We start from the raw sequence: 22,794 nt of genomic DNA on the forward strand, positions 1-22,794 counted from the left end.
TCTGGTTCTAACAAGTTGGTCCCTGGTAGATTGTTAGGGACAGTTGTCTGTTGCAATGCTTTAAGGTTATTTCAGCCATTTCAAACCATATGCCTAGTGTCTAGATTTCCTCAACTTTGAATTCAGTTAAATATCAACCAGTTTTCCATACAGGCAGTGATAGGGTCTGGGCCTAATATCTCCTTGATCAAAAGATGCCTTCTCAATCCTCTGAAATTTCAGGTTCACATTTGTTTTGGATCTTTTTTTTTATTTATTTTTCCTTCTATTTGTCTCACATTTACAACAGCTTTTGTGCTGTGTTTTTCAGGGAAAAATCCTGTGGTGAAGGGATATTCAGAAAATCATCATGATTCTCTGCAAGATCCTTTGAGGAACTCCACTACAAGAAAACAAAAATGATACACTATAACAGGGTGATATTTTTGTAATGGATTGGTGCTTCATCATTTGGTTTGCCAGCCCATTTCAGCCACAAGAGTATATTTATTATGAGCACCTCATTTCATCAGTTAGGAAGTAACCTGTTGTTGACTTCTACACCCTGGTTCCTCTGGAAAATATGAAATGAAGCTGTTGTTCCTGATATTTCTTGAGTATGGAATTTCCCTTAGGAATACTGAATTTAGACCAGCCTCCTGACCACTCTGAGGTTTGTCAGAGCAGACATCTCCCTTGCCCAAGCAAGATGGCTCCCATCTCCCGCAGAAATGGCTCATGAGGAACACTACAGTCTCTAACTAAAACGTAACTCAAGTTTGTCCTTCACGTGTGAAGCCAATAAGGATTCTCTACCACAGTTTTTAAACATATTTCCAAGTATGGCAGGGCTCAGTGGCAGGCACATAATAGGACTTTTGGCATGTATTAGACTGTGCTCAACAACTCTGCTCTCTGATCCAAACATGCCCACCAAAAATAACTTCAGTGAACAGCTTTTATTTTAATTATTCCAGCGTGGGACTCATGAAGTTTTGCCAACAGTCTGGTTTGTAAAGCTTTTTGTGTCTAAGCACAGAAACCCATAGTGTGTAGTTAACTCCCCACTGGGATTTTCCTGATCCAGGCATGGGTCTGTTCTGCAACCTCATCTTTCTTTACCTATCTCTTGCTTTTAATGCTGTTTACCTCATTGACTCCTTGAAATCTCACCTTCTTTGCTTTTGTGACTGTTCATTACCAACTTTCTCTTCTAACTTTCTGTTTTTTCATTCAGCTTCACTTTTAGTGGCTGTTGGTGGATGCTTGGCGGCTCCCTCATAGTTCTGATCTCTGCAGGGCTCTTGGTGAGCTCTGTGTGTGGTTCCCCTCTTCCCCTTCTCTGCTCTCTGCCCAGCCTACTGAGAGTATAACAACCAAACAACTACATTTTTGCCAGTGACTTGGAAATCTGCCTTTTCCTAACTGATCTGTTTCTTTTTGTCACTGAATCTTTCTGAGTTCTTCCCTATTTGTCTCCCTCTTCCTGTCTCCTTCCCTTCTCACTCATGTCATAAACCTTAAAAAAACATAAGAAAAAACATCCCTATGGTTTTGTGGTATAAACTTCTCTGTTCTGCAGAGCACTTCCATGGCCCTGAGTTGACTGTGAACATTATTCTGTCTTTGACTATTTGTTTAACCCTTTCTTTTATCCAACTCTAATTTGTTTTGCAAGGAAGCATATGCAGTTTGGGGCATAGCAATGGTGCAGTATTTAAGTGGTTTCTATTACCTTGTAAATAACTTCAGATAGGCAATAAATTGCCACTTTCAAAAAGAGTAGATGTGAAAGGAAAAAAAATATGGAGTCACTACGATGTTCAGTTTAGATTAGGTTTATTTCCTTTGGTTCATTTCTTAAACATGCCAAAAGAAACAGCCTTGGGAGGAAAGAGTGAGAACTTCACAGATCAGAATAACCTATAGCCTGGCAATTCTTAGCACAGATGTGGGTAATACAGATTCCTTCATACCTAGAGGGAATGGAGTCCAGAGCTCCTGCAGTGGGAGTACCCCAGCTGTAGTCCTATTGCGCAAAGCTGCCAGCAACAGCAGCACCTCCTTCTTTCTTTGTTTTTCTGGAGGAGGGTGGAGATCCTTGACTTGAGATAGGCAACAAAATTCCAAAGAGGCTTAAGATAATTCCAATTTCCTCAGCATTTCCTAATGGCTAATTTGGATAGCTGCTGTTTGGGATGTTTGCATTCTTCAGTGCCCAAGCTCTGGATCACACCAGGCAGGTACACACACCTAGGAGTCAGGAGCAGCAATTTTTTTGGCACTGTGGAGCCAAAATTCTGCTTGTGTCCAGGCCAGAATATTTATCTGTATGTCAGTGAATGCTTAGCACTACCATGCCTTCTTCTTTCTTGCCTTGATACGTACTATTAATATTAAGAATGTAGATGACATGATATTTATTTTTAGTATTTGCATAACTTTTTACATGCTGCATGTTACAACATCTATAACACAGTACTTAAATGCATGGAGCAAAACCAGAGGAATGACTTTAGAACAGCTAAATTCACACACTAGTGCCACTGAACAAGATTATCTCTTAAGATTCCTAACAACTGAACTATTCTATTCTGTTCTGTTATCAGATGATCACATTGATGCTAATAAACAAAATTCTACAAGTTTCAAAATGTCAGGGTATTGTCCTGCCACATATGCCGTCCATCCCTAATAAGATGTAATGTTTTGTGAGAATCTCTTCTCATTCAAGATATTTTCAAACTACTGGATATTCGTGTGCTGCTCTGTATTTGACTCAGTCTGAAATGCAATATCCACCTTTGGTCTGTACCCTGGTTCTGCTACCTTCCTTTCTGTGAATATGCAGTGGGGAGTATGTAGTGGGAGACTGTCAAAAGTCTGGAGGTCCTTCAGTCTCAAATTGCTTTTGAAATTCTACTTTAGCATTTCCATAAGGCCCATAGATATTCTTGGCAATTTCCAGTAGTCCTTACCCAAAAGCATTTAGAGTGTAATTCAGATGTAGAATAATAAAACTAAAAACAGAGAGAACAAAGGAGTGAAGTAACACTGGATATAGTTAGAAGATCAATGACTATTAGGTATAAAGGATGGGATAGAAGGACACAATTATTTTTCTTGATTCAATGTGACAGTGTAAGAAATATTTCTAGAAGTCAGGACTGAATTAGAGGAGGGTTTTATATGAAGTCTGAATGCTTGTTAGAGAAAGAGCTACAAACACTAGACTTTGTTATCTAGCATAAATGATGGGGGAAAATGGTTTGCAGATCTTGTTCTCATCAGTTTGTTTTCTTCCAAGGTACTGGTGCATTTTCCTATCTGTGATTAAAAAAGATAGATAACGAAGAAACTATTGCCTTACTTTAAGTACAAAGAAAACAGAACCAGAAGCTGTGCTTTATAGGAAGCAGGGGGATGCTGCAATATTTAAGTATTAGACAGCAGCTTAAAAAAAAATAATAATAATCAGATTGTCTGAATTAATGGAAAAGCTATTACTTTAAAAATTTTCAGCTTTTAAAAAACAACAACCTCAGATTTTGTCAGTTTGGTGCCTACTCCCTGGAAAGTCACCAAATCTCGCTTGTTTTGCTTGGGCCTCACTCAAACATAACTGGCCTCAAGCTAGTAAGCAAGCCAGCAAATGTCCTGGCTTGTAAAGAAATCTGATCCAACTCTGTAAACTGAACCCAGCCTAAGAGCGGTGGTGAGGGGAACATATGGAAAATTAATGACAGATAATAGAATGGTGGGACAGCCTTAAATGAAAAAAAGATTGTTATTAAGTTTATGCAACAATTCCAGCTAATGGTCTTTTGGCTGGAGGGTCTTTTGAGCTAAGAAATTTACAGAATAGCTAAGCACTCCTTTTCACTTCGCCAGCAACAAAGCTCCAGAAATGGCTGCTGCTGCACTGACCTTACCACTTCTGCCTGTTCTTAATTGATACCTGTAGGAGAATTACTTTATAAGCTGGTTCAGCTGCAGCAGCACTTTAGGAAGTACAGTAGTTCTGGTCCCACCTGTTTAAATAAATGGGAGCCTCAGGAAAAGGAGTGGACTGGAATTTGCTTGGGCTCAAACAGTGTATGACAGCAAAAGCTAGGCTGAGCACTACAAGCCTGGCCAAGCACTAGCATGAGGTGGTAAGGGCGGAATGGGTGTTTTCTTTTTTTTCCTCCACAAACCTCCAGGCATTTTACAAAGATAAGCTGCTCATGGTATGGTGTCATGAATGGGGAAACTGTCCCAGGGAGCTTATAGTCACACAGCCCATCTCTGGTGAGGGGAATGAGTTTCACAGTGAAAAGGGAAGGATAAGGGATCACTTTGAGGAAAGAGTGTGTATTTCTGGAATACTTGTATTCCCTGTTTATTTGGCTGTTGGCCTGGGGTGCTCATCTAACATAGACATGAAACAATGGTACCACATGGTAGGTTTTTTGTTTTGTTTTGTTTTCTAAAAATTGATTTTATTTTCTTTTATTTGTCCAGACTTGAATTACTGCAGACCAGCTAAAATGCCCTTCTTCCTTCCCTTTCTCCTCACAGTGGAGGACCATGAAGCTGCCTTTACTTGCTGAGTAACTCAGGTGTGTCCCCATTCCTTATCCCCATGTCCAGCTGATGATCTAGCTGATCCCTCACCTTGGAGAAGGTTTTATGTGTGTCTGAGGAAAAACTGCAAGAGCTGTGCTGTGGTAAAATGACAGTGGTGGTCTCCATCTCTTTGTTGCTGTTGACAGGCTGCTAGATTACTGGATTACTGGCTTTGTTTCTTGGTGAGTAATTTAGCAGGAGGACCAGAGTTTGTGCTCCTTCAGTTGTAGCCTCTCTACAGGAGAAAAATTGTTATTTAGTTTTAAGTTTGTCTCTGTTCCTTTCTTAAGGTGTTTTTCTTTTATAACCTGAAGACTGCATGCTGTGATCCTTGCAAAACCATTCCCCTTTCTCAGGAATATACCATAACATTAGCTCGGTGTTTATAGTATTTCCCATTCCTTGCTCAAGCTTGCAGTACGGAGTATGACACACCCTATTATCTAGTAAAAAGTAAAGTGTCAGCTGAAATGGAGTGGCAGCTGAAAGTGTTTTATACATGGCTGTGATAGAGGAGTAGATTCTCACCCAGCTCAACAACATCATTACCAAATGCATTTCTGGCTTAATTTGCCCTGCTGTGCACCAGTAAATGATGAGCTTGATGTTGATTTGCCCACTCAGAGACTCTTTAGGGCCAGAAGTGGAATAACTCACCTGGCTGTTAGGATTTAAAAATAAATAAACATTTTGTTATACCATTTACCATAACTTTCTTTTTCTTTCTGAAACTTTTCTTTTTTTGCCAAGAGAACATACCAACATTTAGTCCTAGAAGACTAAATCCACAGTGGTCCTTCCTACAAGAGCCTTGGGAAGGCTCTGGAGAGGTCTCTGACATCTCTGCCTTACTGCTCCACTGAGAGAACATGCATTTTTCAAGCAAAAGGTTTTTATTTGTTTTTCCTCTCTGCAACTTCAGTGCAGGTTAAAGATGCAATATGGGATCAAGATCCCAACAAAAAGGTGTATTTTGTGGCTTATATTATATAGACAACATGATTAGATCTTCACAAGGTTTCATATTATCCTTAAAAATGGATATCTATAAAATAAAAGATTTACATTTAAAAAACAACCCACAAACATATAAATATACCTTTATTTAATATTACATACGCACGGAGTGGCTGCACTAGTAACAACAGTAAAGCAGAAGTGTTCAAGAGGAAGGGGGAGTGACTTAGCAGCAGGCAGTTGGTTTTGTTTTTTGTTTTTTTTCCTGAGAAGTAACTTTTAAACTACTTCACATGGCTCAGCAATTGGGAATCAGTGTCAATGGGGAGGGAAAGAAATAAGAAATGTTTAGAAATACCGATGTATCCAAACATAAATATTGCCATTTCTGTTTTGATAAATCTGTTTAAATCCCTTCAGATTCCTGTGGAGGAGTAAAACAGCCTAAAGGTAAGACTTATGATGTAAAAGAGTGTTCTCTGTGACCTTGGCGAACCTATGAACCGACCAAGAAAGGTGATGGCTCCAGAGGGCACAGTGCATGTTTTGCTTTTCTAAAGTCCAGAAGATTCAATACATCTGAAATATAAGGAAAAAATTTCCTGCAGGGCAGTAGAGATATCCTACTGACAAGAGGGAGCTGTATTCTTTTCTCATCACCTCATAAACAGTGGGGTTCTGACTAAGGATGTTAGGTAATGTGTGCCATATACAGAACTCAAAGGGGGTATTACTTTCATTGTATAACCCTTTAAGATCTGAGGCAGTATTGTTTAACAAAGCATATTGTTTTTCTCTCTTGCTTTTACTGAGCTTTGATGCTGATTTTAGAACTTGACAGCTGTGTTTAGACTTGTCTTACATCTCCCATACAGAGGAGTGGGGGAAATATAGATGTTCAGGGCAGCAGGCAAAATAAACTGCATAAAAAGGCAGGATTTGCCACGGGGAATTGTGGGATATGTCCGCAAAGCTACACATCTAGCCAGCCTCCTTTGGGGAGGAGTTCTCAGACCTGTACTAGATGCTACTCCCTGATACACTAGTTGAGAGTGCCTTGTGTCTCAAAAGGGGACTTGTTGCCAGTTAATAACACCATAGAAAGGTGTGAAGTCTGGTTAGGCACCATTCTTTGTACAGGTATTTGTTTGGGATTGTGATCCAGAAGACCTTAAGAGACCCTTAGAGCGGTTTGACTTTCCTTGTTGCATTCTTCTTTGTGATGGTTCTTAGGTATGAGTATCTTGTGTGTCAAAATAATTATGGTGGAAAAAACATCCATTATTAATGGATTCCAGAATGGAGAAAGAGGCTGCAGGAGCTGTCAAATGAAATGAAAATGTGTCTTTTTTTTCATTACATTCAAATCCCTAACATTAAATTTAAAATAATACTAACCTGATAAACTGCTGAAGATCATCTTTTATAGCTTTTGAAGAGTTCAAGAGTATCAGAAACAAGAGTAACTTAATATTTGCCACCATTAACCATTTCACAACTGATCAGTTTACCAGAAATGTCAAATCAGTATACTTTTAAGCCAATAGAGTACTGTCTGCTTATGGTTGGTATCACTTCTGTCCCTCTATAAATGGAAATCAGCATTTTACAGGTCTTAGGCACTGAACACAGAATCTGTAATTATTCTCAGAGACCAAAATATACAACAGAATTCTCACTACCGATATGAGATGTTACACAAATATCCACTTTGCTCAGCCCCCAAATTTGGGCCAACTTATAGACAGACAATCTGAAAAGTTCTCTTAAGTTTTTGTGGTAATTTAGATCCAGACCCAAACTTCATTGCTTGCAGTGGTCTTCAGTTCCAAACCACTGTGTCTGGTAGAAATGTCTGGAATGTGGAGTACTGTATTTAAAAACAAAGCAAAAGAATCCTTAATAGCCGCTCCATCACTTAGCTGAACAAAATCCCTTATCCACATTATCCTGGAAGAAGGGAATGGTAATGATGGCAGAAATGATGGAAAAAAAATGATTGAAATAAACCTGTATATAGTGACCAGAATTAATCATTTGAGGCTTGGAACAAAGGTGAAAGAAATAATTAAATAAGTAAAATAAAACCCCTGCCTTTATCCCATAAAACTCCTAAAAAGCTAGTAACAAAATTCAGAGGGCCCAGTGTACAATTCCAAAGAAAACTCCATGAAAGGCCAGGAAGCCATTTCTGCTTGGTTACCCTTAAGTTAAGGATCAAAGCAGAAAGGTATCTCATTTCCATATATAACTTTGAAATATTTTAAGAAGAAAGTCAGAAAATGGATCTTAAGAATAGTTATTCTTAGGCTAACTTGCATCAGAGGAATGATTAAGGAAACTATAATATCTCATTTCTGAGAGATGTGCCTGTACCGTATTGTACAGCAAACTTCTTCATCTGTCTCTTGTAATTTTTGGTCTGTAAAAAAACAAGAAAGAGTGGGACAGGTTTTTTATTGCCCTCTCTCATAAGCTTTCCATATGCTTCTACGTCCATGTTTTGTTTTCAATTTTAGTGAAGGTTTTTATTTGGAGGCTCATAAAATTCTAATTTATTACAGCTTCTTTTTATAAAATGGAGGGGGTAGGAGGGAAATATTGAGATAGCATGTGCGAGGCAACCTCAAGGAATGAATTTGTGAATTTAAAGCATAATTCAGCTTATCAGCCCCTGCTTAAGTTATGGGCAAATACCCTTCCTCATTCTTTAACCTATGAGTATGTATTCACACTGTATATATAGAAAGTCTAAGTGACTTTACAGGCATATGTATACATTCTTTTTTGAGGGGCATGGAATTCAAGTGCTGGACCGCTAAAAATCTTAAATAGGTCATTCTGATGCATAATAGTTGTACTCAGAAATGGCGAAGAGAACTGCCTCCTGAAAAATATCTCTAAAAATTACATAATCTTGTTAAAATTTTACAACCTTGTGGGGCTACATTACTTGCTGTCCAAGGCCTAATGCAGCCTATGGACAACAGATTGGACAGGCCTAGGCTAGATGGGTTGAGCCCAGTGGGGAACAGAGTCCTGAGTGCTCTTGAATGTACACAGGCTTCGCTTCATCTGCATTGTCATACTTGTGATTTCTTTAGATAGCAAAACTAGTCAACGAAGTCACCCGCAGTACCTGATTCTGCTCTGTTTTGAGGACTGGATCATGGGCCAGACTGGGCCAGAGATCTTGTTCTGTAGTGGGATTTCTACAGAAGAAAACAAAGCATATTTTCTGTTTACTATCTGCCTAGTTATTTTTCTGTGCTTTTCTCCAGTATTAAATTGATTAGCATCAATCAAAGCCTTATACTTGAAATAGTGAAGAAACCAGGCTCTAATGCATTACTGTGGTTCAAAGTTATGGTGAAACTTTAGGTCACTTACTTTTTGTCCCTGACTTCAGTAGCATGAGCATATCTCTTTCAGCAAGGAAATATGTTACTTTTACACGATCACACCACGCACAGACTGGGATATTGCACCAGCACAGCTTATCTGTGCTGGTGCAATCAGGGAGGCAGTTAAAATTTCTGTGAAAACTGTGCAAAAGTATATTTGATACATTCTGTGTTTGATAGATATGTAAGTATGTATGCATACACACACACACGTGCTATTTGAGTATATTCTTGTTTCTGAAACACTTCCCACTCTGATCCTGGAGCTGAAATTATATATGTTAAGATATGCCAGCAATACAGCACTACTGTTGTTTTAAAGTTTGGAGGGAAGACCCTCCTGGGAAAAGTTCATTGGGGTGGGTCAACCTGAGCATTGAAAGAGAAACTCAAGTCCCACAGAATGTTTGAAATCTGCTTTTGTAGGGGCTGTAAGGAAATACGAGAGCTCTGCTGGAGAGAAAGTGTTAGGTAATGGATTTTTTTCCCCTCTAAATAAAACATAGAGTAGGCTTTTAACTGCCTTTTTCTCATCATAGATACTGAACCCTGTTAACTAATGTTAAAGGGAAAAAAAAAAAAGAAGATTCCTCGTTAAATTCCTACCAAGAGTAAACACAGAAATTGAAACAAAGTGTGCAATGCACACCCTTTTCTTTCCTTCCTGTTTTGTTTTGTATTTTCTAGCTCTACTTTTCGGACAGCTGAATGGGGGCTGGGAAAGTGTTTACAATATTTTCACATGATTGAGATGGCAGAGTTCTTGCAGTTTGTGAAAGGCCTTCTGTTTTCAGATGGCATTGAAAGTTTACCGTCTTTCCAGACAAAAGGAAGAGAGCCTGTTGCCAGCGGATGAGTAATGGGCATGGCCTCCAGACAATACCTCCTATCCAGCCCTAAATCTACATGGTGTTCTTAGGCTTCCCGGCTTCTCCAAAGCAACCTTTGTCTCTGCTCTGGGAGACCAAAACTGCTCGTTGGGTGAGTGGGGAAGCAGCCAAGAAGGGAAGGCTCGGTGACAACAGTTGCTCAGTGCTCACTGCCCAATATCTGCCTTCTTGCTATGCTACTATAATAGTTGGAAACCCATCAACAGTCGGGTATCTCCTATACAAATATGTTGCAGGCCATCTGTATAGTTCCAGTTCCAGAAAATTCCAGTAACTCACTAAGTTTTAATACTATTTTTTTTCCCCTCATTAATCTGATGGGCTCCCCTGAGATAAGTGATTAAAGCAAAAGCCTGCCATAATTACCTCAGAGCTAAAGCTTCACAGAATTTGCCAATTCCTGTATTTGTTTTCTTACAAGGAACTTGAAATAGGCATTTTCCACTGTTAATTTTTAGGTTCTGTTAATACTTTTCTTGTCAGAAAAGTATTTGGGTGAAAATGATTGCAAATATATTCCATCAAAAACTGAACCAGATAGTTCTAATTTTTTTTCCATAGTCTCCATGTACTTGTTGGTGTTATAGAGACCAGTAGATGAATGTTTAATTGTTTCTATTAAAGTTTCCTAGAGCTAGTCTGAATTGATGTATATATGTAATTACGTACTACATGTGTCCTGTGTGTGACAGTCTCCCTGCCTACCTGCATAAGAGAACTTTCTTTTCTCATGCACTTCAAGCACACGAATAAGAGCTTTCTAAGAATTAACTAAGCAGCCATTAGCTACACTAACTTTTGAATATTTTCTCAGCTAAGAATTGTCAGTTACCAGTTCTTATCCTTCTAGGTTGATCTGATGGTGAACAGATGCTGATTTGTTGTATTCAGGAAAACAGAGGCAAAAACATAATAGATGCTGGATTTCTTAGGGGGTGGTTGCAGCTGCTATCAGCAGTTTTCTGATTAACCTGTAGTAACCAGGTATACAAGCAGCATATTAAGGTTGTTAGCCAAACTGTTTTCTAAATTACCTGAATAGAGCTCTCAAGAAAACTGATTCTATTCTTTGGACTTTTAAAGAGTTAACTGTTTAAAACAGCACTGAAATAATCTGGCTTCATTTCCTCAGCTGAAAGAGCAAGTCAGCTGAAACTCCTTTTTGCTGAAAGGGGGGAAAAAAAAAGAGGTAGTTTTTCTTCTAAAGAGCATGACCATACACATTCCACTCTGGTGCTTTCAAAGGGGACTTCCCTGTTTCAGAAGCCCTGGAGCACAGAAATACCAACACCTCTTAATTGTTTAATATATTACAGCTTAAAACATTTACAGAAGTGTTCTCCAAGAATTTCACTGTTCCAGGTGCTTGGTCTTGCACCTCCTAAAATAATAGGCTATTTCCCCTCGGTTTTCATGTGCTTGGTGCCACAGCAAGACACACGCTGTGCAGCAGGGGAAAGGGAAGTGGAAAGGAAGGCACAAGTGGGGTTCTCCGACATCGCGACTCACACATGCGGCACACACAGGCATCTCTGTCTGGTATCATATGGCTGGAGGAAAGGGAAAATAGCATGACTTGGACTTAAAATCTTTGAGGAGAAAAATATCACAGCGTTAAGCATTTAAATGTCATGCTGCACAAAGACCCCTAACACTGTGCCCTCTGAGCAGCATCCCAAAATGAGCGGCAGTTCTAGTACCCAGCAGAGCCAAGTTTACAGCGTTGTATGATGCAGACATCTTACAGCCTTCCTGAGGCCATGCCGCAAACTGTGTGTGGTGTTGCATTGAGGTGGTGTGATGCTGAAGCGCTTTGCATGGGGAGAAAAAGAAAAAAAAAAAAGTAATTCTGAAGAAAAAACAAACCTTATTTTGATTCAGAGGAGGGAAAGTATGATAAAACAATTGGCCTGGCCTGTGCTTAACTAATTTAATTTTCAGTTTGTCTGGCCAAATTGAATGGGTCCTTTTTCTGTGTGTAAGAAATCAGACTCTTAACACTGAGCACTTGGGGCTCTGCCCTGTGCTTCAGTGGGGATCTTCCCTGGCACAGAGGGATCCAGGCTGGAACCAACCACAGCCGTGTTGTCTTCTGCTGTGGGTCCCAGCTGCCACTCGCATGCCATGTGTGTGGGTCACCTGAACACATAGTGGTGGAACTGGGCAAAGGGCCTCGGGACAGAGGACAAAGCTGTTTGAAGTGTCTCCCTTCTTCCTGAGTATCCTCTTCACTGTGCAAATACAAGCTTGCACAGATGGCTTTGGAAGAGTTGAGGTTTCAGGCCCTTCCCCAATGGCTCCCTGCAAGGCTTCCAGCTGGGAGCTGGTGGGAGGGTGACCATGGCTGCCCCAGGGAGCACTCAGTGCAGAGCTGAATGCTTCAGTGGCAGCAGTGTAGCGAGCTGCGCAGCAAGCAGCTCCAGCCCCATGCTTCCTAGCCAAGCTGCCTGCCATCCCTTTGAATCCAAGGTTCCATGTGACAGGGCAGTGATCTGGCTGCTGAGCCACTAGACTAATATTGTTCTTTTAATCTCGCAAAAATGTGTTATAAAAGAGTTTGATTCACATGAGAAATTAAGTATAAGATCTGTCCTCATAAAGACATTATACCATGAATGCTCTCTTTCTGCTGGCTGCAAGAATAGGTGGCTCAGGGGTGAAAGGCTAGCATTTACATTTAAATACACCTATTGGAATCACACAAACAGAAGGCTGAAACTACTGCACTCTCTCTGAATGCTTTTAGGGTTGCTGCTTTTTATACTGCATCTTTCTTTCTTTCTTTCTTTCTTTCTTTCTTTCTTTCTTTCTTTCTTTCTTTCTTTCTTTCTTTCTTTCTTTCTTTCTTTCTTTCTTTCTTTCTTTCTTTCTCTCTCTCTCTCTCTTTCTTTCTCTCTTTCTCTCTTTCTTTCTCTCTCTCTCTCTCTCTCTCTCTTTCTTTCTTTAATTATAAAAAAAATGGGAAGCAGAAACCTTAAAAGCCCCTAAAATAAAACAAATGTCTTTACATCAGCAGGATAAATGGATGAGCCTTTTCAAACTAATTATTTTACTTTCATCTGGAGGTGTCCCTAGAGAGGCGAAATGATATGAACGGCCTCCTTCTCTGCTGTTACACTAACTGGTGCTGCTGGCTGGGTGTGATGCTGTTTACATTTCCCAGAGAAAGTGAACAGCTCTTTTTATTTTTTGTGCCTGCCAAACCCAGATTTCCCCCCTGATAAAACAGAAAGCTCCTTACCACCTGGAGAAAACAGAAACTGAAACACTGCGGAAAGAGCACTTGGTGCCAGGGTGGCCTGGCAGCCAGGGTGAAAGCTCAGCAAAACCCTTGAAATGCACTCACTTAACCTGGGCCAGGGCTTTTTTTTTTTCTAGCAACTTCCTCCCTTCTGTGCAGTGACAGATGCTTATAGGCTGCAGTTACAACAATTCAGGTATTACCTTTGCTTTTTCATACACCTCTTTGGTGAATATATACATATAAGCTTTGTATTTTTCTTTGACATTTTTTAATGTTTTAGATGTCTCTTTTGTACTTTTCCAGCAAAACCAGGGGCAAAAACAAACAGTGTGAATTAATGCCTTAAAATTACAGAATAGCTAGGATTCAGAAATCAGGAGCTGCATTCTGACTGACTTTTGCACACAATCCCACATTAACACATAACATACAGCTAATAACACTAATCATTAAATATGTTCCAGATGCCTCTCAGCAGTGAATAACTTAAAATCCAGATCTGGATGTAGCAGTTTCTTAACCTCTAGTTAACATTCTTTCACTTTGGATATGTAAATCTGCTATCTTTCTATATAACCCCGTATTTGATGATGAATTCTAATGTACTTTTTTTTAAACGAAATTATTGAAATGATACCAAATGCAGGAACTCTTCCAAGTTGAAGGAATGATCTGATCTTCAGAATGCATGCAAAGAAAGAAAAAGGGAGGAACTTCTTATCTCTACGTTCAGTAGCCATTTATAGGTCTTTGAAAATAACTTACCTAATTGTATTTTGTATTTTTTAGAGTGTGACCTCTGTAATGCTGTGTAGCTGTATGAAAGGAAATCACATCCTAGTCTCCCTAGTCTAGCATGCCTCTGCCTTCCTGCTGTATCTTCCTACTCTTTATGAGACATGATACTAGTTTCCAGAATATTGTTTCCTTTTATTTTGCTCATAATTTCATACCAAATACCCATCACTCTTCCTTTTTCCAAACTGAAGTATCCTCTGTGACCTAAACTCTTCATGAAGAGGAGATCTGTACATATTGAATAACCCCCGTGGAGCTTTCCTCTTTCTGCTATGCCCTTTTGGGAGTGAGGGGATCAGAGATATCCTGCCTGCTGTCTGACTGCTACAGAGTTTAAGTTCCCTTGTACAGAGAGGTTATTCTTCTGACCCATGGATACATAGGGCTGCTTTACCTGACTTCATACTATTTTTATGCCTTCCATGGAGCACTTTAGATAGCACTTTACATACCTATGTGTTTTAATTCTACAGTGCAATGGTGGTGCCTGAGTGTTCCTGAGGGATAAGTTCCTTCCAGTCAGCCAATGCTGAATATTAAACACTCATCCCACTCAGAATTCAAGTAGCAATTATCTTCTGAAGAATAAAACACCAATTAAAGCCCATGTTTAAAACATGGATTGCATGGTAGATGTTCTGAGGTTCCGGTTTCTGGCCCCAGTTTCCTGTTTTCAGTGATAGTGGTCAGGTTATTCCTGAGAGCAAGGACCAGAATTCTACAGCTATCTCCTACCACTCTCTGATAGATGAGTTATTTCTCTTGTTTCCTTGGGGGATTCTTAAGTGTTTCTGGAGAAATGTCTTGGGAACTTCCAGGTCAAAGAAGGAAGCCTGTAGTTGCTTTTCAGTTCTCATATCGTTAGACTGTGTAGGCAGACAATGGTGTAAATTGCTGTTTGAGGTTAGAATCAGACACCTCCACTCCAATTTAGGCAGTGTTGTTGGAGATGGGTCAAGAAGTTTATGCTAAAAGTTTAGTATCATTAAGTTATATCAAGCATAGCTTTGCTGCAATCAAATACTCATTTCCTGGCTTGAGGCTCTCATTTCACACTCTGAATGAATAAAATACAGCCTGACCCAATAGAGGCTGTGAGAGGAGTGCAAGCTCTACTTAGAGGTTAACAACCTGATTTCTCTCTTACCAGTTTTACGGTCACTTAGCTCCATTGACTTTGGTGGAATGAGTCCTGATTTACGACGTTTCTTCAGAGCAGGTTTAAAGCTGTGCTACACAATAACAATGCTGGTGCCAGGTCTTTAGGAGCAAATCTTGTTTGCATTGTGCCTGCTACATTACCAGTGGATCTGAGACCATAATGGTCTCAGATTTAGGTCTCTTATTTGATACTTGTATGATTTAGTATCAGTTATGGTTTGGATTACTTTTTTTTTTTTTTTTTTTAAATTATTTTTTTATTTTTATTTATTTGTTTTTTCAGTTACTTTTCATGTATCAAGGTCCTCTTGGGGGGTTGAATTTAATGTGTAGGTTAGAGGCTCCCAGAGTTCATATTGGTGTGTATTTTTTATGGAACGCTCTTAACTTAAAATGCTGTCAGATGTAAAAACTAAACACCCAACAACAATAGACTACCATTACTTCAGTTCACAGTGTCTGATGTGATGTCCCATTGCAGGCATCTTACTACCTCACCTGTTTTCCTGCATGTAGAGGTGATGGTGGAAATGGTCCAAGTAAATACACCACATTAAGGAATGAGGATCTGTGTTCTTACCTTGACTCATGTTGACATAAAATATTTTTTTCTATAGGAAAGCTAAGCATGCCAAACATAGGATGGACTTGCAATCCACTTCACAACCATACCTACTGGAGCCCTTCTTTAGGAAATTATGCCCACGTGCATTGAGGATATGGAAAAACTGGTGTTGTGTGCACATGTGCTTTGTTGTCCCTTTGGTGTAACTTTCAAAATGCTACAGTTCATCTTTCACAATTCTTAGGATCTGGTCTGTCACTGGGCTGCTTATCTTCTTTGCAAGCCAGTGCTTTTGTCTTCTTACCCAGTACAATGGTAGTGAACTTTGGAGAAAAGATCAGCTACCCTGCTTCCTGCCTTTTCACCATAACATGACCTGAAGTGGGACAGAAGCATCAGAAGTACAGCACAGAGGTGAAAAGAGTAATTTGTTTCCTGGGAGATGTCATTGTTCTAAGTTCCCAGCTGTCCTTCTAGAACATGTAGGCCAGCTCATCCAAAACTCAAATTCATATTGTGATAATTTGATATTGTGTTAGGAATATTTCTAGTAGGGATAATGTGTTTTATGGCATCACATTAAGAGTAACAGTAAGCAAAAACATACACGCTCCCACTTAACTCTGCCAAAAGAAAGCTCCACTATGGTTATTCATCTGATGCATCTTGGAGGCTTCAAGGCATTCGTAGATGTCAGGGTTAATGCAAGACAGACTTTGCTGAAGGAACCAGGTGGCTGCAGTACCACCTCTCTACTGCTTTCTTTTCCTCCCCAAAATGCTGACTTCAAATTGTTTCTTATGTGCCTGGCTGCTGGAAGAGAGCCTCATAGTTGTGGTCTGCTAGTTCAACATTTACTGTGCTGCCCAAATGTGAAAGCAACCATGGAGGGTAGGTTCTCCCTGACTTCTGTGGGATCTGGAGCAAATCCATGAGGAATGCTACTGTTTTCAACACTTTTTTTTTTGCTATGCCTGAGAACAGGCACACAGATATGAATGTTGTTGCAGCTGCCACATTCTACATGTAAACCACATGTTGATCATTATTGGTTTAAATGAGAAGGTCTTTGTTTAAAATGATTGTTTTCTTCTATTCAGAACCTACCTATTTTTTTATATGATATTTGAAAGTTTGTGTTTTTAATGTCATTAATTTACACGTCAAAGTTTGTATTTAGAAAAAAGACTACCCAGATATGTATTTATTTATTTCATAAACAGCTTTGTAATTATGGGGACCTAGCCCCTAATTAGTTGAAACAATTTAGGCTATTCATTCTTCAATTGTTTGTATCGTTTTACATTGTGGTTTATTAATCGTAGCTCTGCTTCAACTCCCTTCCCAAATAACACTACTCTTCCTTAAAATGTAACGAACTGTCTTGCATTTGTGAGAACTGCATGGTCAAATGATGTTAATCCTGTCATCCTGCTGAATGCCATGTCACGGTGCCAATATTTGGACTGAGAATTGATTGCTGGCTTTGGTAATACTGGAAAGGAAAGAATAATCTGGACACACCAACTACATCTAAACTATGAAATAAAATCATTAGAGCTTTTTCCTGGAAACCAGCAGTAACACAGCTGAACTCTTACTACTCTCCAAATCACAGCATCCACATTCAGAATCTCTACTGGAGATGGTCCCTGATACAGGCTAATACCCAAACTGTGCTTTGGCATTGCCTGGAAGAACACAAGCTAGCTTGAACTAAAATTATGCCAGGGCCCAATTTAATAGTAGGCACAAAACCATTTGCATGCCTCAGTGATCCTGTTAAGTTTATTAGTGTCAGAATGAAACATCAGTCACACTGGTGAAAGTCAACAGAAAACCTTTATTGACCTCAGTGATCAGAAGATGCTGAGAGTTATAATTATTAGCTTGTTCACTTCCTTCATATTTATGTTCTTTTTATTCCCTCATTCTGGCTATTACCAAAATATCAGTGAAATGAAAATTTTTCAGTCTCATAGAGTAATGAAATTGGGTTGTTGCCCGACCCAAACTTGCTGTTAGTTTTGAGCGATCCTCTGAGTTAAGAAACAGGTAGAGGTTCTGGAAAGCTGCAAAGTGTTGGGACACAAACACACCAGGTGCATCAGTACACAAAAATGATGGGAGCATAAAACACCTTTTAATTTCTGTGGCTTTTTTTTTTTTTTACAAACCCAGGAAGGGAATTTGTTTTGAATTCTGTGAAATGGACATGAGTGCATTCACCCCCATGTCAGGATACATTCAGTGTAGCACAGAGGGAGGGTGTGTGTGAGCCTGAAGTATTCTACAGGGATGGCTGTGTTAATTTGAGGAGTGCCTGCTCTGTTTCTAGATCTAACTCTCTGCACCTGGTACCCCAATTAACCCATGTAAAACTATCCTTCACTATGCCATACTTCTGCCTGCAGCAATGTGAATAGGAATCAGGTAATTCATGCTATTATCTTTTTCTCTATTTTAAAGATAAATGGTAGTGGAGATCAAGTTGATTTTAAAAGCTCATCATATAAAATGATTACATTAAGCCATGCTGTATTACAGAAATGATCTGCATGTATTGAATTAAACCACAGTTTTTCTAGTGATCTCAGCAGTAGCAGAATGGAGATGTTTTAATCATTGTATTATCAGTATGTGAGGTAGGTAACCACTATACCAAATTTCTGCTCTAAATGAAAAACGGTATTGTTTTATCCAGAAGGTTTCTGGTTTCTAGCACTAGCCTTTACTTTTCTTGAGGCTCAGACAGATGATTGAATTACTGAAGCTGACAAGTACTGATTTCAATAAATTCTAAGCAAACGTGCTTTTTTGCCTTGGTTTTTCTACAGGCTATGAGTGTGTTGTCAATTAATTCAGTCATTTGATGTGCAGCACCTCGCTGAACCATGAGAACTTGATTGTGGGCTCTCACCCAACCAATGTTCCTTTTAGGTTAAAAAGCCTCTTTGTTTCTTAATTGATCTGTTCATGGATCAGTCTCATAGAAGAGGCTATGGAACTCAACATGTACATGTGTGAATCCTACTTAAGGAAAACATTATGGAGAAAGAATAAAACTAATTTACATATAAATTTGTATATATATATATATAATTCTGATCTGGACTTTGATAATAGTTTGCTGAAAGAAGTGGTGGATGCCCCATCCCTGGAGACACTCAAGGCCAGTTTGGATAGGGCTCTGAGCAACCTGATATGGAGGGGATTTGGACTAGATGACTTTTAAGCAACCCTCCCAACTCAAATGATTCAGTGATTCTATGAAGTGGAATGCACTTCAGCAAAGTAGAAGAGGAACGCTTGATTTTCTTCCTTTGGTTTCCTGTTTCTGCTTTGTTGCCCCCAAGTCTGAAGCACTCTCCTGTGGTTGCTTGCATACAACAGTGACTCTGCTCAGACCTACAGAGACTTTTGCATCAGCTGGAGCTTGCAAGGCCATTATGTGTTTATTTATGCAGCATGATCTTGAGAGGAAGTAAGAAGACTTGAATCTCCCTCACATTGATATCAGTGGTGCAGAAAGTGCTCAGTGCATTCGAGGGCAAAGTCTCAGAGGCTGTGGTGTAGAGAGTTGCTAACTCCTTTGGAACTACATGCAGATTCCTTTGGTGTTCACTGGGGGTGAGTCTGAGACTCCATTTTAAAACAACAAAACCAGCATTAGTTGTACTGGCCAAAACAACAAAAGAATTTCAACCAAGACACCTTCCAGCACGGGAGTGCTTAGGGATTAGGCAGAGACTTAGGGTGTGAACCAGGGTTGAGGTCTCCCTCCCTTTCTGTGGGCACAGGTGCAGGCACTGCCCAGTTCTATCAGAACCCTATGGATGTGCAGATGGGGCTGGTGCCCCTTATGCAGGGTCCAGCACAGGCTGGTGCTTGTTCACAATGCACAGGCACTGAGCAATCCTGTGCAGCCATAACCCCAGTCTCCATCTCAGGCTCCTTCTGACCCTCACTGTCTATTTTAAAGCTGGATCCTTTCGGTTTATATTCTCCTTCTAACAAATCTTTTTTTTTTTTTTTTTTTTTTTTTTCTTTTCTTTCCCCTCTCTACTTCCATTACTGAAACTGCTTTGCCAAACTCCCCATTCCACCATCTATCCACCCCATATGTTTATGTTTTCCTACTGTTGAGGCATGTTGTGCTGACCTGCCTGGACAGAGCTCCTTTATCACAGAGATAAACACGATGTCCCCCTCACATAGAGTTTCTATCATGTGTGACCTTTCATCTTAAACTGCCATGACCTTTTTTTTTTCCCCTTTCTTTCTTTTTATTAATGCTCTACTGTGCTGCTTGCAGAAGCCAGGAAAGAAAATCTTTTGTTTCTAGATAGAATACTGCTAAAGGACATGATACGGTCTTGTTTTTAATCCAGCTAATTAAAATCTGCATGTGCAGTGTAACTGAGAACACACAGCCTTCGCCCACCACTTTCCCACAGGCAGGGAATAAAGGCCTTTAGTGCAGCAGCAGCTAGCCACCCTTGGATAACAGAGAACAGAGCCCACAATTCATCCTAGCTTTCCTTATCATATCCGCGGAGGGCTTTCCCCTCCCTCCCCCTCTCTCCTCATGGAATCACTTACTGTAGCTATGTGCCTCTATACATCACTGCAGAGTGTAATCAAGTTAAAAATATGCTTGCTCTCATTTATCTATGCACCAGAGAGCTCTGAATATAATTTATTTTCAGTAAGAAAATAGAGTAAGAGGAGAAAAAAAGAACAAAACAAAAAAAAAAAAAAAAAGGAGGAAAAAAAACGTACTTTTAATCAGATGTCAAACCTGTTTATGTTAAAACTGTTTTGCCAAGAACTAACTGAATAACATGGTTTAGCATTTCACACTTTTCTATGGTCGTTACGTCGGGTTCTTAGGATTTGCTGGATGGCTGTGGTTTTTACTAAGGCATGGTTATCACTAAGGCTGGCTTTTGTGTGTGTGCTTTGGGGAGAGGGTGCCATGGAATGTTTTTTTGTGAGGCATTTTCCTGGTTAGTTTTTCACTTGTTGCTTTTTGTTGAGTAACTGAAGTAGGGGAGGGAAGGGGGAGAAGGAGGGCACCCGGGTGGGAAGAAACAGTACGGGCAGAATGGGAAACACTAAAACTGAGCCTCCACCTGTTTTCTCTTTCTCCAAGTCATGTTTTATATGAAGATGAGGTCAACAGGGAGCACAAAAATGAGCCAGGAGATTCAAAAGTTGGAAGGAGATTGTACAACATTAGGAGAAAATGCATTTGAATGACTGTAGAGAAGCCCTCCCTCCTCCCATAAAGCACAAACAGGCTTTCTGTGGGCATCCCCTGGTAACACTCACAAAGAGCTGCTCCAGCAGCTGTGTGTATAGCCAAATACCATCGTAGGCTGTTGCAGAGAGGGCTGATTTCTGTGTCAGCTTCCTGACTGAAAGGCAACATGGTATACTTAAAATTAAATATATATATATTAAATAATTAAATATAATTAAATATATAAATATAAATATATTAAAGGAAAGTAGTTTTGAAACAGTGAAAGTCTTGAACAAATATGCAACATGTCTGGAAATAAGTTATGGTCTTACTTTATTTGCTTGTAATGAATTATTCATACAAGGCTTGTACTCAGGGAGTGATTCAAGAGAGATGAAAATGCTGTGTTTTGAATTGTAATAATGCTTATTACTTGACACCTATCTAACTAAAGCACATAACACCCCTTCTTTTATTTTTAATACCCGAGTATCTTAAAAATAGCGAACAGAATGATTAAAACACATCAGAAGTACTGAGCTGCCTATATGTTAAATAAAATATATGTGTGTGTCTATATATCGATATACCCATCAAGTACAATAGTGCTTTTTGCCATAATTTGGTTGTCTTCTACTGACCTCTGCATAAATGAATAAGTGGGCCTGTACACATCACTTTATTTAGTGCCTATGGAAGGATAACAAAGTAAGGAACTATTGGTATATTTATACAACACCGATCTTTAGCATTTGTGTAACAAATCATGAAACTACAGTGCAGGAATCTGTATGTTCTCTGGAGTAAGTTTCTAATCAGTAGAGCAGGGATAGGCAAGAAAATACCTGTCTGCATTTTTCCAATCTCATATTTTCTTTCTTTGTGTATGTTGAGACAGATATTAAATAATTTGAAAAGTGCATTAAATAATTGAACATGTTCAATAACATCTGTATTGATGCAGTAAAAAGGTTGCTAATGGTAACTCACTTTTAAACATAAAACTAGTTTGTTTATTATATAAGCACTATAAAAAGTATGAAATGTGTTTAAGTATGCTAATCATTATAAATGAGGCTTTTTTTTTTACTGTTACTAAGTAACCTTCCTTAAGTATTAAAATTAATTTGTATTTTGGGGGAACACATAATTTTTATTGGTAGATGTGTTGTTCAGTAATTTCCTGTAATTCTGTATGACTAATAATATGAATTAGGCTGATGATTATTGTTTTTATCACTAATAACAGTTATTGTAAAGCCCTTCTTATGCAGAGGGCACATAACAAGATGTGAAAATCGACCACATTGCTATGTTAGTCACACATGACAAGCAGCATGGCATAAATTCCCACTCAAAAGTCAGTGAAGGGTGCTGAACATCAGGGCATGCTAAAGGTCAGGCTTAATAATGGGATATAAGCCTCAGATCCCTACAGTGAACATTTAATATGTTGGAAATCAGGATTCCTTTACTAAGTCCCTGAACCTCTTTGTGAACTCAAAACTGCATCCTAAAATGTTAGCTTATGATAGGGCTCCAAACTCAAGAGGCTTACAAGTCAAAGATGAAAGTTATTTTAAATGTTCAGCTATGACAGAAATAGGATCACTTCAGCATAATAATTCTTCTTTCCTTTACTAAATTCATATCAAATTAAGTTCTTAAATTTGTGCCAGAAGAAGTGAAGAGAATGATTGTGATTAACTTTCTTTTGACACTGCAAATTCCTCTTACAGTCTAATTCTTGGATTTCATTGCATCCCTTCCAAACAAAAGCTGTCTGGCTTATTTGTGCAAGAATGTTTTATAAGGCTATGAAATGAAGGCTTGATTAATTGTGCTCTTTCTTTCTAGCAGTGATGTAGACTATGGCAATAACACTTCATCCAAACTGCTGATTCAGGGAGACAGTAGGAGGCAGCTGCTGAACTGCAAAT

Source organism: Excalfactoria chinensis, chromosome 3, assembly GCF_039878825.1.
Source record: "Excalfactoria chinensis isolate bCotChi1 chromosome 3, bCotChi1.hap2, whole genome shotgun sequence".
NCBI lineage: Eukaryota > Metazoa > Chordata > Aves > Galliformes > Phasianidae > Excalfactoria > Excalfactoria chinensis.